The sequence below is a fragment of the Mauremys reevesii genome, unplaced genomic scaffold (genome assembly GCF_016161935.1).
Source record: "Mauremys reevesii isolate NIE-2019 unplaced genomic scaffold, ASM1616193v1 Contig110, whole genome shotgun sequence".
NCBI lineage: Eukaryota > Metazoa > Chordata > Testudines > Geoemydidae > Mauremys > Mauremys reevesii.
In genome coordinates, this window is record NW_024100728.1 from 151312 (window position 1) to 169097 (window position 17786).

Sequence of the window (17786 nt, forward strand, 5' to 3'; positions counted from 1 at the left end):
TGTCATGCTCCATCTGGGGCCAATGGAGTTTTGCCTTAACTAGGGCCTTCAATCACTCAACTCCCAGATGCCCCATTCGATCGTGGCAGGCCTCTAACACGCCTCGCCGGTACTTCTCACTTTGTGGTTGTAAATACGGGGTGTGGACGTTCACTCTCCCCGGTATTTCAGCTGCATCTAGGCTTTCCTCAATTCTATTTGGGTCCATCTCTTTAGGGAACCCCGCCGCCAGCACAGCTTTGGTTACTGGGATTCGTGCCCCTCGGCACAGGTCTTCGAGTAATCCCCTCTCCATTTTATTTTTAACTGAGATGAAAGTTACTTAGGAGTTTTTTTGCTCTGGGAAGGAGAGCCCAGGGTGCCCAACGTAGGTGAGTGCGTGTGTGTACTGCAAAGTCCCTGTACGGGCCACCAAGTGTAACTTTAGCGCCCTTGTGACCAAGATGGAGTCTGCTCTGCAGGCAGCAATGGCCAAGAGAGGGTGCGCGCAGGAACGCAGCAGGAGAAATCCCTTCCACCCCAGGGGCAGCTGTTCCAACCCCCCCAGAGCGACCCCCCCCCCAGGAAAAGTACAATGAACACAACAAAGGAAAATATTTATTTACATAGAAAAACAAACGAACAAGAAAACATATAGGGGGAGCAGGAGAACAGGTTTGCGTCTAGCTCCGGCCTGTCCTTCTCGGGCGATTCCTCCCTGGCACCGGGCTCCTCCTGGCTCCTGTCCTGGGGTGTCCCGATCGGCCGCCCTGGTCTTCCCCGGCTTCAGGCAAGTTCTCTGCTGCTTCCTTTGCAAGGGCCTGCGGGCTGCAGCCCTTCTCTCCCCAAGAGCTCCAGAGCCACACCCTGAGTTTCCGTCCTTTCTCTTACTGGTCCCACTCCCCCCTAAAAAAAAAGATTTAAAGGGGCCATGCGCTCTAACCCCAAAGGGGTTACATTGTCAAAATTTAATGTTGATATTGGAGAGTTTAAGGGTTAAAAATCAGTTACAGCGAGTGACCCCCGATCAAGATCCGGACAGAAAAGCCTGGAAGAATTGTGCTTACAGAGAGGGAAGTGAAAAATCTATTAATTGCCAGGGATAAGGAAGCAGACTCAGCAAAATGTTGCAGTGAGAAACCAGCAGCTAGAACTTGAACAAAAGCAAAAAATAGCTGCTATGGAAGGAGAAGCTGCTGAGAGGGAACCCCTGGGTTTGAACATGAACAGAGAATGGCAGATGGTCGATTGAAGGAAAGAGAAGCTAAGGCAAAAGTGGACAGACTTAAGCTCCAACTCAACAGAGTAAAGGAACAACAGGAACTGTCTCATCCTGAAAAACCAGCTCCTCTCAACAGCAAAGGTGGGGATCGAATCTCTCCAGCTTGTAACAATGTTGGGATGTTGTTTGACTCTAAGCAGTTGTCTGCGTGTAACCAAATTTACCCCAACGCTGCCACCTTTTATGTAAATGCTTTTACTGAGATCTCAGGTGAAGGTAACCCCACAACTTGTGCAGAGAATGTAAACGTCGATGGGAAAAGCTGTTTAGGGCAAATTACAGCTTCTAACATCACTCGTGTTAAAACAGATTTTGTCAAAGAGGAAGAATATTTACCAAATCCGAGTGTGACTATTGTGATCCTCTATGAGTTTCCTGTACGTGTGCCGTTAGCCAGACTCCACCTGGACTGGAATGGTGTTAAACACGACGTTATCGCTGAAGTTATTGCCTAAGGATCTTTTCATTGGGGATGATATTAAAACAGTTCAGTCAGGCTGATGACAGAAACCAGTCACAGGAAAGAAATAATCCTGAACCTGTGTCTGCTAGAGGCAAGGATTTGCCTATGGAGGGTTTCTCCAAAGGTTGGTCTGAGGAAGACGGCTGTTTATCTGTGCAAAGAAGCAGTGCATGTGTGGGGAAAAATCCTAATTGTCTGTTTGGTATCTCAGAAGTGAATCTGCCATTAGATAAGGCTCAGGGAGATGTGTCTCTAGAGCAAATTAAAGTTGGTGATCAGGTTAAAGCCCTGACCAAGGAAGAAAAGGGTAATTTATTATGGGTGATGGAATATTGGCTAGTAAATCTTGGGGAAGTCAGCCTGGCCCAGGTAAAGGGGATGTGCTTAAAGCAGCTCAGTGTAATAAGACACTATTTGTGGAAAGCAGCAGTTTATCTGTTAAGGGAGGGGAAGACAAAGAAAGTTCAGATGAGCCTAGGCAGCCTTGGGAGCTGATGGCTTTGTCTAATCAGCAGCTAGGGAAGGCCAGGACAGTGGAACATGAGTATCCCTGCCCCTTACCTGTTACCAGTGTGGAGAATTGTGACAGTGGAGGAAACGTCCCTGTGTCTGTTGTGGTAATGACTTGCCTATGAAGGGAGCTACCCCAGTCCCGGGACAAGGGAAAGGAGATCCCAAGCTGTGTGTCTGCTAAAGGGGAATGTTTGTTTCTCCAGCTCTTTTCTATCTGTAAAGCAGACAGAAGAAGCCTGTCAGCCTATGATGGTTGTAGATTTATCAGTTAACCCAGAGCTGATTCTGGATACAACTAAAGCCCAGGAAGGACGTGGTCCTGAATTTGTTTCTGCTAAGGATGATGATATTGTAGCTAAGTTGCATCCAGTTGATGTCCTAAATAGCTGCCAAAGACCAAGCGATTCTGGTGCTTCTATTTTGCCTGTTGCTAGTGTGTTGCTGGGTAAAGATATGACAACCTTGTCTGATCAGGGTGATATCATAGCCAGGGCACAAGGAAAACATGAAGGTGATTTGACTGCGTTACCCACTGACAGTGTGGAAACATAACCAGGAAGAGAGCTTCTAATCATTTGACTATGAAGTCTAGCAGTTTACCTGAAAGGGGGTTGTGTGAAAATCCTCCTGATGGGCCAGAGGTGATTCTGGATGTATGTGAAACTCAGAAAGAGTTTGGTGATTTGTCTGTTGTGCCAAAGTTGGTTCTGGACCTAAATAAAGCTCAGAAAGAACCTGTTGCAGTGGAGGATATTGCAAAAGAAAAGGAATTCCTTTGGGTATGGCTACACTTGCAGCTGTACAGCACTGCTGTGGGAGCGCACCCGCGGCAGTGCTTTGAAGTGCGAGTGTGGTCGCGGCGCCAGCGCTGGAAGAGAGCTCTCCCTGCACTGCAGGTACTCCAGCTCCCCGTGGGGATTAGCTTACAGCGCTGGGAGCCGCGTTCCCAGCGCTGGGGCAGTGCTTACACTGGCGCTTTACAGCGCTGTAACTTGCTGCACTCAGGGGGGTGTTTTTTCACACCTCTGAGCGAGAAGGTTGCAGCGCTGTTGCCAGTGTAGCCAAGGCCTTAGTGAAGTCTTTAAAGTCGGTGAAAAGGGAATTGTTTCCATTGACCCTTAAAGGGCCATTGTTGAGAGTAAACAGTCTCTCTTCTGGGGAAAATGTGTTGGTGCCTAGTGGCCAAAGTCTTTCAAATGAAAATGAATCCACTGAATTTGCTTTGAAAGAATCCAGTGTGGGGAGCTTTGAGGAGATTTCAGATGGAATAAAAATTGTTAGGGAGTTTAAACAGCCCCATAAGCTTAACCAGCTTGTGAGGGAGACAATGGTGTTGGGACAGGACTGTGTCCATGTCGATTCTTTGAGTAAACTGTCTGTATCTCAGGTTCAGGAAGGCTGAACAGCTGAATCTGCAGAGCAGGAGGAGAGTTGTGCAGTTAATCTCTTGAGAATACAGGGGATGGCAGGAAAACTCTCATCTCTAGATATTCTGCATATGTCCTGTAATCTCTTAGTGGACTTGACATCTGATTCCATGTGGAAACAGAGGTTGGCAAGGGAAGAACAAAAAACCTTGAGTCTAACATATTAGTGAAAATGGCTGGTATCTCTTTAAGACAGTATCTCCGGTATCAAGCCGAGTACCCAGCGGTTTGTCTTGGGGCCGGTTTTGTTCAACATCTTTATTAATGATCTGGATGATGGGATGGAGCTCGGCTGTTCTCAGTGGTGGCAGATGACAGAACAAGGACCAATGGTCTCAAGTTGCAGTGGGGGAGGTTTAGGCTGGATATTAGGAAACACTATTTCCCTAGGAGGGTGGTGAAGCACTGGAATGGGTTCCCTAGGGAGGTGGTGGAATCTCCTTCCTTAGAGGTTTTTCAGGCCTGGCTTGACAAAGCCCTGGCTGGGATGATTTAGTTGGGGATTGGTCCTGCTTTGAGCAGGGGCTTGGACTAGATACCTCCTGTGGTCTCTTCCAACCCTAATCTTCTATGATTCTAACTGGCCAGGAAGGGTCTGAGGGTCCGGCAGGGCCGTCCAGAGGATTCAGGGGGGCTGGGGTTTTCGGCGGCATGGGGTCCCCCCTGCTGAAGACCCGGCACTTCAGCGGTGGGTCTCGGGGCGGAAGGACCCCCGACTGCTGAATTGCCGCCGAAGACCTGGAGCAGAAGAAGCTCCAGGGCCGAGTGAAGAACCCTGCTCCAGGGGCTCCAAAAAACTCTCGTGGGGGCCCCTGTGGGCCCTGGGGCAAATTGCCCCACCTGCCCCCCCCGGGTGGCCCTGGGGTCCAAGTGGGTCTGAAAATAAATTTCCCTTTGCTGATCTGGGAATAGAACCCAGGAGCCCTGACTCCCAACTACTCCTCCTTTAACCCACTAGCTCCCAGAGCTGAGAAGTCCCCAAACACCCCTGCCCCGCCCCTTCAAAGAGGCCCCATCCCCCACTCACTGCATCCACCCTCCCACTGTCGCTCGCTCTCCCCCACCCTCACTCACTTTCACTGGGCTTGGGGTGCAGGCTCTGGGGTGGGGCCAGAAATGAGGGGTTCAGGAGTGGGCTCTGGGCTGGGGCAGGGGGTTGTGGTGCAGGAGGGGGTGAGGTCTCTAGGGTGGGATTGTGGATGAGGGGTTTGGGGTGCAGGAGGGGGCTCTGGGCTGGGGCAGGGGGTTGGGGTGCAGGAGGCGAGGACTCTAGGGTGGGATTGGTGATGAGGGGTTTGGGGTGCAGGAGGGGGCTCCGGGCTGGGGCAGGGGCGGGGGGTGCAGGAGGGGGTGAGGACTCGAGGGTGGGATTGGGGATGAGGGTTTGGGGTGCAGGAGGGGCTCCGGGCTGGGGCAGGTGGTTGGGATGTGGAAGGGGTGCAGAGTGCAGGCTCCAGGAGGGGGCTCTGGGCTGGGGCAGGGAGTTGGGGTGCAGGAGGGGTGAGGACTGTAGGGTGGGATTGGGGATGAGGGTTTGGGGTGCAGAAGGGGGCTCAGGGCTGAGGCAGGGGTTGGGGTGCAGGAGGGGTGAGGACTCTAGGGTGGGATTGGGGATGAGGGGTTTGGGGTGCAGGAGGGCTCCGAGCTGGGGCAGGGGTTTGGGGTGCAGGAGGGGTGAGGACTCAGGTGGGATTGGGGATGAGGGTTTGGGGTGCAGGAGGGGCTCCGGGCTGGGGCAGGGATTGGGGTGCAGGAGGGGTGAGGACTCTAGGGTGGGATTGGGGATGAGGGGTTTGGGGTGCAGCAGGGGGCTCCGGGCTGGGGCAGGGGGTTGGGGTGTGGAAGGGGGTGCAGAGTGCAGGCTCCAGGAGAGGGCTCAGGGCTGGGGCAGCGAGGGGTATCGGTGCGCGGGCGGCACTTATCTCAGGCAGCTCCCGGTCGGCGGCGCAGTGGGGCTAAGGCAGGGTCCCTGCTGCCCTGGCTCCGCGCTGCTCCCGGAAGTGGCCGGCACGTCCCTGCAGCAGCGGCCCCTAGGCAGAGGGGTCAGGGGGCTCTGCGAGCTGCCTGCGCCGCAAGCACCGCCCCCACAGCTCCCATTGGCCACGGTTCCTGGCCAATGGGAGCTGTGGAGCCGTGGCTGGGGGCAGGGGCAGCACAGGGAACCTCCCTGGTCGCCCCTGCACCTCGGGGCTGTAGGGACCTGCCAGACGCTTCCGGGAGCGGCGCGGGGCCAGGGCAGGCAGGGAGCCTCCCTTAGCCCCGCTGCGCCGCCGACCGGACTTTTAACGGCCCAGTCAGCCGTGCTGACCAGAGCCACCAGGGTCCCTTTTCGCCCGGGCGCTCTGGTCAAAAACTGGATGCCTGGCCACCCTACTCATAGTCCAGGCCTGAGTGGGGTTGACCTCTCCCCATAGGCCTCTCACCCCCTTCTCCCCATGTCATGGGGCCTAGGCCTGAGTAGGGTTGGCCCCACAGACCTCTCTATCCCCTCCCCCAGGTCTTGGTTGCTACTCAGAGTCTAGGGTTGGGTAGGGCTGGCCCCATAGACCCCTTTTCTCCTTCCCCCCATGCCATGGGGCTACTCAAGGTCTAGGCCTATGGAGCTCTGGGTAGAGTCGGCCCTAACCACCCCCTCCAGGCCCTGTGTCATGGTGATCTGGGCCCTCAAGGCCGTTGTGTCTCTCAGGGGTGCTCCATCGCTAGCTCCCCACGGTGCCCCCCAGCTCTGCTGGCCCATCGGAGCCCAGAGCAGCCGCCACAACTTCGGAGTCAGAACCGGTCAGCCTGGGAGTTGTGCTGGCTAATAGGGGAGCGTCTGTGTCCCTGGGGGACTGTCTTTGAGGTTAAGGCAGGATGGCTGGGAACCAGGACTCCTGGGTTCTCCCCCCAGCTCTGAGAGGGGTGGGGGGGACTGGGGGCTTGGGCGGGAGGGGCTGGGAGCCAGGACTCCTGGGTTCTCTCCTTGGCTCTGCTACTATTTTACTGTGTGTGAATGTGGCGGCTTTTCTGCGAGGCCCCACTGCCATCATGTGGCCATTGTGAGAACAGCAGCAACCGTTCCCATGTTTGCTTGAGTTGGGTTGAGGTTGCATTTCTCCACCCCTGGGCCAGGGATCTCCCTGCCCTGTTGCAGTCACAGCTAAGAGCCCGTGGGGCAACCGGGGATGGGCAACACCTACTCAGGCCTGGGGTTAAATCTCCTGAGTGTCAGGAAGAGATCCCAGAAGTCCTGGCTCCCAAGCCCCCCCCTTTAACCCCTAGATCCCACTACCCTTCCAGTGCCAGGGACAGAACTGGCTCCCACCACCCTTCCCCCCCTGCTCTAACCACTAGACACCACTACCCTTCCAGTGCCAGGGACAGAACTGGCTCCCACCACCCTTCCCCCCCTGCTCTAACCACTAGACACCACTACCCTTCCAGTGCCAGGAACAGAACTGGCTCCCAACCCCCTGCCCCCCCCCACTCTAACCACTAGACCCCACTTCCTTTCCCTTGTTGGGACGTGATTCCCCAACCTCAGAGGCTCCCCGCACACCTCTGCATTGGGAGAACTGTCCCCTGAGATCCACCCTGGAAAGTTTCTCTCCAGTTAATTTCATCCTTACTTCTGTAGGGGGAGGCTCTGATTGCAGAGGGTGGGGTGTGGGAGGGGAAGCCAGGACTCCTGGGTCCTATCCCCAGCATGGCCCTTAGGGGGCATCACAGCACTTGCTGCTTGCACCGAATGGCCTCTAGCTTTGGTGCCCATTTGCCCTGGTCTCTCCCCGACTGTTTGTTTGAAGGCCCCAGCACCTTCTGCTGGGAGGAATAAATCTGATCTGTTTGGGTGCATGCTGCCCCCTGCTGGGTGGGATCAGACCCACCGTTCGCATAGTGCTCTCTAATGGGTCAGGTCACATTTGCCCTGGGGGTGAGATGAGAAAACACCAACCACACCTCCTCTAAGCCCCTTTTCTCTCTCCCCAGTTCACACAACCTCGCCGCCCCTGAGAAGATGAAGGCTGCTGGGGCTCTGCTCATCTTGGGCATCCTATTTGGAGGTACTGAGGGACCCCAAGGAAGCAAGCCACAGCCCCATTTCCTGTCTTTCACAGCCCTGGCTCCAGAGGGTGGGTTTGAACCCGGGGCTCGCGGGAGCTGACAGCCTGAGCTGTTGCTCACCGAACCAAATGGGAGTAGGTGGCTCATACCCCTCAATGCATGAACTGTCCACTCGCCCTGCGTCATCACACTGACTTAGCCAAGCAGGCGGGATGGTGCATCTGATTGGTTTTCCAGCCCTGCCAATCAGCTCACCGTCGGCGGGTCAGATTTTCCTGTTGCGTGAGCTGAGTTTGCTGGACCTTGTCTAGCTCTATTGTATCCCTGGACTGAGGGTTGGCTAGTCCCGGGAGAACAAGCTACCCACTCCCTGATGGGGGATGTGTCCTCCAAGGTGGGGGGCTGTGGGTGGGTGTTTGGGGGAGCTCTCCACACTGGGGGGAAACAGAGGGATGCTCTCCATGATGAGAGCTTGGGGAGTAGGATCCGGGTTCTAACTGGGCGCTGAAAGCTGGTGGTTGGGTCAGCAGGGAAACTGAGGCACGGGAGGAGTTCCAGGGTCAGGTGCGTGTTCATTCAGGTCTCATGTTCCCAGCATGGGAATAGCCCTGAACTAGCTCTGCCGGAAGAGGGTCCCCAAAGGCCTCAGGTTTGGGCTGCACTCACAGGACGAGGGATCCTGCTGGGGGGACCCTACAGGCAGCCTTGCTTGGTGTCCTCGCCGGAGCAGGAGCCGTTGGGACGAGTCAATGAGGAGGCCATGAGGGTCAGAACTGTAATTTTATATAGGTTGAATTGCACCTGTGGCTTGGATGGTGTTTAGATACGGTGCTGCCAAATGTCTGAGAAATAACTAGAGAGAGATGAAAGCAGGGATGGCTGGATGGTGGGATAGATGAATGGATGATTGGATGGGGGTGGGGGATGGCTGGCTGGATAGAGGGTAGGTTGGCTGGGTGGATGGTTAAATGGACAAATGGTTGGTTGTTCAGATGATTGGGTGGTAGGTGGATGGATAAATGGGGGATTGTTTGGATGGGTGGATGGATGGATGGATGGATGGATGGCTAAATGGTTGGATGGGTGGGTGGATAAACAGTTTATTGGATGGATGTGTGGATAAATGTTTTGTGGGAGGGAGGAATGGATGGATAAGTGGAGAGAGGGACAGATGGATGGATAGAGATGGATGGATCATGGATGGATAGAAAGGGATGGATGCATAGGTGGAGGAAGGGATGGATGGAGGGATAGGTGGAGAGAGGGATGGATACGTGGAGGGAGAGATGGATGGATAGAGATGGATGGATGGATAGAAAGGGATGGATGGCTGGACAGGTGGAGGGAGAGAGGGTTGGGTAGGTGGAGGGAGGGATGGATGGATGGATAGATAGGTGAAGGGAGGGAGGAATGGATGGAAATGGATGGATGGTTAGAGAGGGAGGGATGGATAGGGAGGGAGGGATGGATAGGTGCAGGGAGGGATGGATGGAAATGGATGGTTGATTAGAGAGGGAGGGATGGATAGGGAGGGATGGATGGATAGGTGCAGAGAGGGAGAGAGGGATGGAAATGGATGGATGGTTAGAGAGGGAGGGATGGATAGGGAGCAATGGATGGATAGGTGGAGGGAGGGAGGGATGGATAAAGAGGGATGGATGGATAGGTGCAGGGAGGGAGGGATGGATGGAAATGGATGGATGGTTAGAGAGGGAGGGATGGATAGGGAGGGATGGATGGATAGGTGCAGAGAGGGAGAGAGGGATGGAAATGGATGGATGGTTAGAGAGGAAGGGCTGGATAGGGAGCGATGGATGGATAGGTGGAGGGAGGGATGGAAGGATAAAGAGGGATGGATGGATAGGTGCAGGGAGGGAGGGACGGATGGAAATGGATGGATGGTTAGAGAGGGAGGGATGAATAGGGAGGATGGCTGGATAGGTGCAGAGAGGGAGAGAGGGATGGAAATGGATGGATGGTTAGAGAGGAAGGGCTGGATAGGGAGCGATGGATGGATATGTGGAGGGAGGGATGGATGGATAAAGAGGGATGGATGGATAGGTGCAGGGAGGGAGGGAAGGATGGAAATGGATGGATGGTTAGAGAGGGAGGGATGAATAGGGAGGGATGGATGGATAGGTGGCAGGAGGGATGGATGGATAAAGAGGGATGGATGGATAGGTGCAGGGAGGGATGAATGGAAATGGATGGATGGTTAGAGAGGGAGGGATGGATAGGGAGCGATGGATGGATAGGTGCAAGGAGGGATGGATGGATGGTTGATTAGAGAGGGAGGGATGGATAGGGAGGGATGGATGGATAGGTGCAGAGAGAGGAAAGGGATGGAAATGGATGGATGGTTAGAGAGGAGGGATGGATAGGAGGATGGATGGATAGGGGCAGTGAGTGAGAGCGGGATGGAAATGGATGGATGGTTAGAGAGGGAGAGCTGGACAGAGAGGGCTGGACAGACGGGTAACAAAGCAGGGACTGGCAGGTTTGGATGGATGGATAAAGAGGGATGGATGGATAGGTGCAGGGAGGGATGAATGGAAATGGATGGATGGTTAGAGAGGGAGGGATGGATAGGGAGCGATGGATGGATAGGTGCAAGGAGGGATGGATGGATGGTTGATTAGAGAGGGAGGGATGGATAGGGAGGGATGGATGGATAGGTGCAGAGAGAGGGAAAGGGATGGAAATGGATGGATGGTTAGAGAGGGAGGGATGGATAGGGAGGGATGGATGGATAGGTGCAGAGAGGGAGAGAGGGATGGAAATGGATGGATGGTTAGAGAGGGAGAGCTGGACAGAGAGGGCTGGACAGACGGGTAACAAAGCAGGGACTGGCAGGTTTGGCAGCTGGGCAGAGAAGAGGGCAGTGGGGAAACCGACGGGAAGGAGACCGGACCGTGGCAGGAGAGGTTGGGGGCAAAGGAGACGGGCGTGCGGGTTCCTGTCCCCACCGCCCAGCACCTGTCACTCCCGTCTGCCCGCCAGGCACCCTGGGTGGGCCGTGGAGCGCGTGGATGCCGCAGACCATTATGGCCTTCGAGGGCACGTGCGTGGCCATCCCGTGCCGCTTCGACTACCCAGACGAGCTGCGCCCCTCGACCGTGCACGGCATCTGGTACTTCAACAGCCCCTACCCCCGGAACTACCCGCCCGTGGTGTACAAGTCGCGCACCAGCATCGTTCACGAGAGCTTCCAGGGCCGCTCCCGCCTGCTGGGCGACCTCCAGGCCCACAACTGCACCCTGCAGCTCAGCCGGCTCAGCCCCGAGCTGGCGGGGAAGTACTTCTTCCGCGTGGACCTGGGCGGCTACAACCAGTACACGTACTCGGAGCACAGCAACCTGGAGATCGTCGGTGAGTGGGGGGCGCTGGGGCCAGGCCCCTTGGATGGCTGAATCGGGGACTGAGACACGGGGCCTTTCCCTCTAGGGGCGCCGGCTGCCATCCAGCTTCAGGGCACGGGACTGGCTGGCTCGGGTGGGGGGGAAACGGGGCACAGGGCCCTTGTCCCGCTAGGGGCTCAGAATTAACAGTGATGAGAGAGGCCCCCCCCCAGTGAATCATGCACCCTGTGCCATGGAGCTCAGCACCCCCTACTGCTGTATCAGGGCGCATTTGGGTCTCTTCTTATCTCTGGAAGGGGAGTGGGGTCTAATGGTTAAAGCCAGGGAGGCGGGGACTGGGAGCCAGGACTCCTGGGTTCTATCCCTGGCTCCAGGAGGGGAGTGGGGTCTAGTGGTTACAGTGCTGGGGTGGAGGGACTTGGAGCCAGGTCTCCTGGGTTCTACCCTTGGCTCTGGGAGGGGAGTGGGGTCTAGTGGTTAGAGGAGAGGGAGGCTGGGAGCCCGGACTCCTGGGTTCTCTCTATGGCTCTGGGAAGAGAGTGAGGTCTAGTGGTTAAAGCAGTGGGGTGGGGGGACTGGGAGCCAGAACTCCTGGGTTCTATCCCCAGCTCCAGGAGGGGAGTGGGGTCTAGTGGTTAAAGCGGTGGGGTGGGGGGACTGGGAGCCAGGACTCCTGGGTTCTATCCCTGACTCCAGGAGGGGGGTGGGGTCCAGTGGGTCGGAGCCCGAGTCCCTGGCTTCACCCAGCCTCTTCCCTCGCCAGACAAACCCACCATTGTGCCCCCGGCTGTGGTGGTGGTGGGGACGGAGGCGGAGCTGCGGTGCGTGGTGCCGGATAACTGCCCCACCATGAAGCCCGTGGTGAGCTGGTTGAACCACGAGGCGCTGGAGGATCAGGCTGTCTTCGGCCAGCTGGAGGAGGAGAGCGGCACCTGGAGCCAGGTGTCCCTGCTGAAGTTCCAGCCCTCGCGGGAGAACGACGGACACGAGCTGGGCTGCCAGGTCACCTACCCCAACACCACCTTCCTCTTCGAGGCCTTCGCCAGCCTGGACGTCAAGTGTGAGTCGCCAGCACCGCCCCCCTCAGCCTGCTGGGTTCTGGCCCTGGCACCGGGAGGGGAGTGGGGGCTAGTGCTTAGTGCAAGAGGAGCCCTGCGGGTTAACCCTGCTGGCACCCAGTGGCAGGGAGTCCCGTGGATTAACCCCACTAATACCCAGTAGCGTGGCCTAGACCCCCAAACACCCAGTGGCAGGGAGTCCCATGGATTAACCCCGCTGACCTCCAGCAGCAGGGAGTCCCACAGGCTAAGGCTCAGCTCTGCCTCCCCCACCGCAGACGTGCCCCGGATCCTGCAGGTGAACTCGTCCGTGGAGGTCACGGAGGGCTCGCCCGTGGTGCTGGTGTGCGTGGCGGACAGCAACCCCATGGCCTTGCTGGCGTGGTTCAAGGAGGAGGCCGTGCTGCGGGAGGAGCCGTCCACCAACCTGACGCTGGAGCTGGACAACGTCACCCACGCGCAGGACGGGATCTACACCTGCGTGGCCGAGCGTGTGCGGGCGGGTGAACCGCTCCCGGGCCCTCACCGTCATGTGTGAGTGCCTGGGCGGGAGGGGAGTGGGGTCCAGTGGTCAGAGCAGAGGCGAGGGGCTGGGAGCCCGGAGTCCTGGGTTCTAGCCCGGCTCTGGGAGGGGACTGAGATCTAGTGGTTAGAGTGGGAGGGGGCTGGGAGCCAGGACTCCTGGGTTCTATCCTGGCTCTGGGAGGAGAGTGGGGTGTAGTGGTTAGAGTAGGAGGGAGCTGGGAGCCAGGACTCCTGGGTTCTATCCTGGCTCTGGCAGAGGAGTGGGGCCTAGTGATTATAGTTCTGGGTCTGTGGGTCAGTGAACCCCTGCCCTCCCCTTGCAGATGCCCCGCGGAAGCCGTCGGTGAACTCCTCGGTGGTGGCGGTGGAGGGGGAGTCAGTGACTATCCTGTGCACCACGGAGAGCAACCCTGAGCCCATCATCACCATCTTCAAGGAGAAGCAGATTGTGGCCACGGTGGTGTACAAGAGCGAGCTGCTGCTGGAGATCCCCGCCGTGACCCATGAGGACGACGGGGAGTACTGGTGTGTGGCGGAGAACCAGTACGGCCAGCGCAGCTCCGCCTTCAACCTCACTGTGGAGTGTGAGTCACCCATGCCGGGTGGGAGAGGGCATCAGGGCTTTTCCCCCACTTCCTGCACCCCCCAGAGGTGGCTGCACCTCAGCACCAGATGAGCTGTCCCTGGGCAGCGTTATGTGTGGCTGTTCCCCAGCTGCCCCACCCCAGAGCTGGCTGCATTTCAGCACCTGCCTAGCTGTTTCCATGCAATGTTATGTGCTGCTGTTCCCCAGATGTCCTGCCCCAGACGTGGCTGCCTCTCAGGTAGCTCTGGTGCAGGCTACCCCCATGCAGTATTGTGTGGCTGTTCCCAAGCTTCCCCGCCCCATAGCTGCATCTCAGGCCCGGCGAGCTGTCCCTGTGTGGTGTTGCAGTGTGGCTGTTACCCAGCTGCCTTGCCCCAGAGGTGGCTGCATCCTAGCACCACGTGTCATGATCCATCCCCAGGCAGCCTCACTGTGTGGTTGTTACCCAGCTGCCACCCATCAGCAAAAGGGGTTCAAAAATCTGCTACAGGGTTGATCCAATAACCCTCCTTTCTCCTTTTCAGTCACCCCCTCTGTGTGGGCACCCGCGTACATCATAGGACCTACAGTTGCGGTTGTCCTATTGCTGCTGGTGGGGCTGGTCGGTGTCATGGCTTGGAGGTATTTGCGCTGTGGCAAATCCATGTCTCTGATCTCTGGCAATCGCCATCCCCTCCCCCTGGCCTTTGCCCAAGAACCCCGCGCAATCCAGGACTGAGAATTGCTGAGCCCATTCAGATGCATCGAAACCCACTTTGGGGGAGGCGATTGAATGGTGGTGGTTGGGTCCCACACAGATACCTGACACCCGCAGGGGCCTGGGAAGGGCTGGGTGGCCTCCTGGTGAAACGGCTGGGCTGGTCGTCAGGAGAGCAGGGGTCGAGCCCAGGCAGGAGGTTCTATTCTGTGGGAGCCTTTGTCCTGTTCCTTCCCCCCCGAACCGAAGCAGATGATGTTTTGCCTCTGAGCTGTTGGTCTCCTTTATTTGCAGTAAGATGCGGCGCAAACGCCAGGGAATGAGCAGCAATGCGGTAAGTGCGTCTATGGGGCTGGGAGCCAGGACAACTGGGTTCTATCCCCAGCTCTGCTGCTGAGTCACTGCCTGACTTTAGATGAGCTCTGTCCCTCAGTTTCCCCCTCCATTGAACAGGATTATAAAATTCCCCTCCCGCGGAGCAGGACAGAAGGTCTTTCCAATCCCCTGGGTAGTTTATCGGGGGCTCTATGTGCATTTCCCTTTTGTTATTACACATCACCGAGCAGTCCCAGAGCAGTGGCTCGCGGCCTCACTTCTCCCTGCCTTGCAGCACCAGCCGGACCCGGGGGAGACCCCGATGTCTGAACGCATCTACGAGAACGCCCAGCACTCTGGCATGGGGCAGCCAGCCCGCCTGGCCCCACCCGGGCCCCCCAGGTAACAGCAGGGCCTGGCTGGGAGCTACTGCACAGGGGCTGGGTTGGAGCTTGATACGCTTCCACCTGGAGGGGAGGGGAGGGGAGGGGAGGGAGTGTGTGTGTCTGTGTGTGTGTGTGTGTGTGTGTGTCCCTGCTGGAGGGAGGAGCCCTGTTCGAGGCAGGGGTTGGATCGGAGCCAGCACTGCCTAGACGGGTCCAAAAACGTCAGTCGCCCCCTCCCTGACCCATAATGGAATCTGTCCACGCCCCACCCCCCTCCCTTGCCGGGAGCGAGGCCAGAGCCACAGTCAGGAGCTGGGGTCAAGGCCTGGGCTGGGGCTTGGGCTGGGGCAGGAGCTGCGGCTGGGGCAGAGCAGGGCTGTGTGGGGCTCCCTCGCTGCCCCCCATGGGAGCTGGCCCTGCTGTGCTGCCCCGAAAGTTCCCCCAGGCCCTCCCAGGGTGCTGCGCCCCACAGTTTGGGGACCACTGCTCTACAAGGGAAAGGCCCTGTGCCCCCTTCCCTGTCCTGCCCCCGAGCCAGCCAGTCCCCCGCTCTGGGGCTGGATTGGAGCCAGTGCCCCCTGGAGGGGAAAGGCCCCATTCCCCAAATCCATGACTCATGTCTGCTCTGGGGAGCTTTAGCCCAGGGGTCCCCCCCAGCCACTGACCCACAGGGGTTCTGCGCTGTCGACCGACGCAGCCTGTCCAATCCCCAGCCACAGCGCTGCAGCCGACCCAGCGCTAGCAACCAAATGCCTCACGCCATCCCCACCCCCCTAACGTTCTCTCCTTCCGTGGCAGCGCGACCACCGAGCTGTGCCCGGGCTCTCCGGATGGCACCGAGCAATCCCACATCTACAGCCAGCCGATGAACAGGGGCAAAGTACCGCAGGTGAGCGACTCATTCCTCTGTGTACACGGGGCCCAGGACTCCTGGGTTCTATCCCCGGCTCGAGGAGGGGAGTGGGGTCTAGTGGGTGAGAGCCGGGGGAGGGGGGCAGAGGCTGGGAGCCAGGACTCCTGGGTTCTATCCCAGCTCTGCCCCTGTGAGATCAGCTGCGGTGGCAGCGAGATCAGGCTGGGCTGGGTGCTCTGGGTCAGGGGGAGCACAGCTGCTGGGCAGGGGAGGGGGCATCGTCCAGCAGCTGGAGGGTACAGAGGTGGGCGGGAGGCTGAGTTACGGGGCTGGGGGGTGACATGCAGAGGAGAGCGCACTGGAGGGAGGGCTCTGCTGCTATAAAGCTCCCTATCAGAGCCGGGCGTTGTCATTACTGTTCTTCACCCTAGGGTGACCCGGACGAGGTCCAGTACTCGGCCATCCAGCTGCAGCCTCCCACCCGGAGAGCAGAGCCTGCCGCCGACCTCACCTGCGACCTCACCTGTGAATACGCTGCTATTAAGCGCTAGCATCCAGCTGCGGCTCACCTGGCGCCTCCCCCCATGGCCGCCAGCCAGCTGTACATGCTTGCTGCTAGCGCCAGCTTCTCGGCCAGGGATCCCGCGAGGCAGCGGAGGGGCAAGGAGGAGACAGGAGACAAACAGATTTCCACGGCCAGAAGGGGCCAGTTTGGTTGTCTGGTCTGACCTGGGCCAGAGCCGACCCCCCAAATTCAGGGGCGACCTCCGGTAGAATTCTGTGTCCGGCTGCGCGGCCCCCCAGTTCCAGACGCACAGAGATCACTTGGGGAGGGGCCGGAGAAGAGCCAGGAGAACGACTCCAGGATGGGAAGCCAGGCCTGAGTCAGACGCCAGGCGCTCAGTCTATCCAGTGTCACACGGAGAAGGCTGAGGGGTGACTCAGTCCCCTCTAGAAATACCCCCGGGGACAGAGATCTGGTGAGAGCGGCTGCTCCGTCTAGCAGGCCAAGATCCAGCGGGCGGGAAGGTGAAGCTCGACAAATTCAGACTGGAAACAAGGTGGGAATTTATACCAGGGAGGGGAATTAAGCCTGGGAACAATTTACCCAGGGCTGGGGCAGGTTCTCCGTCAGGGAGGCCGCTCATCTGTTTTTCACCCGGACAGGCTGGGTTTCGGCTTGTGTGTCCGGGGGCCATGTGACAACCCTGGGGTCTGTTTTTTTTGATCTGGGGGGAAGAGGTGGAGCAGGGATGAGGCCTGGGGGCAGAGGCTGCGAAGGGGGCGGGGCTCTGAGGACAGAGGCTGAGAAGGGGGCGGGGCTCTGGGGGCAGAGGCTGAGAAGGGGGCGGGGCTCTGAGGGCAGAGGCGGAGCAGGGGGTGGGGCTTTGGGGGTCAGTTACCAGCCATTACAAAGGTGGAAACCCTGTTCTCCACTGGTGGCAATTCTGCCGTGGAGATGGGATGTTTTGCTTAAGGGGCCACTCCAGTTCAGCCCGTTATGAATTCAGGGCAGCCCCACGGCCTGGGCGACACACGAGGCCAGGCTGGGTGATCTCCCCACCCCCGGCTGAGCTGAGAATCTGGGAATTAGGCTGCAAATTCAGAGGTTTGCTGGATCTGGATTTTTAGCGGTGGCCCCGTAAATGGGGCATTCAAGGGGGCGGCGCAGGGATCGGAGGGTGGAGGGAGGCGCTAAGGCCCAGTGCCTGGAAGGGATTTCGGTGCCTAACTCCCCTGGGGTTCTGCCCCACGGAAGGGCTGTTTGTCACTTCCCATTGACTCAATGGACATTCCAGGCTTCAGCACGACGCAGACACAGCGCGGCTCTGCTGGACTCACTCTATAAAGCTTTAGAACTGAAACACAAAGTGTCGACTGTCCTGTTGTAGCCACGTGGCCCCGGGCTGTGAGAGAGACAAGGTGGGTGACAGAATCTATTTGATCGGACCAGCTAGTGCTGGTGGAAGGGCCCAGCTTTGGAGAGTCTCCGTCGGTCTGGAGAAGGGAACCAGGAGACTCCAGGCCCAGGTGGGACAGACTCTCACGGCTTGTTTCTCGTATTGCTCAGGAAGTCGATGTGGCTGTTCTGTTCGGCTCCTTCCTTTGCCGCGTTGGGACGTGTCCATTTTCAATGGGAAAGTTCTGAGGCCAGGGTGAAGCGCGACACCTCGTGCCCTCCACCGACAGACGTGGGGCCAGTAAGAGATCTGACCTCCCCCACCTCGTCTCGCTTCAACCCAACCGGCAACATCACGTGTTGAAAGCTACAAAGTAAATAGCCTTCAATCAAACTGTA

The 17786-nt window shown here is 57.9% G+C and overlaps 1 pseudogene; it reads left to right on the forward strand.

Annotated features, from left to right (window-relative positions):
- Window positions 1–941: 941 nt before the first annotated feature.
- LOC120392714 lies at window positions 942–16038 on the forward strand (annotated as a pseudogene).
- The last annotated feature ends 1748 nt before the right edge of the window (window positions 16039–17786 follow it).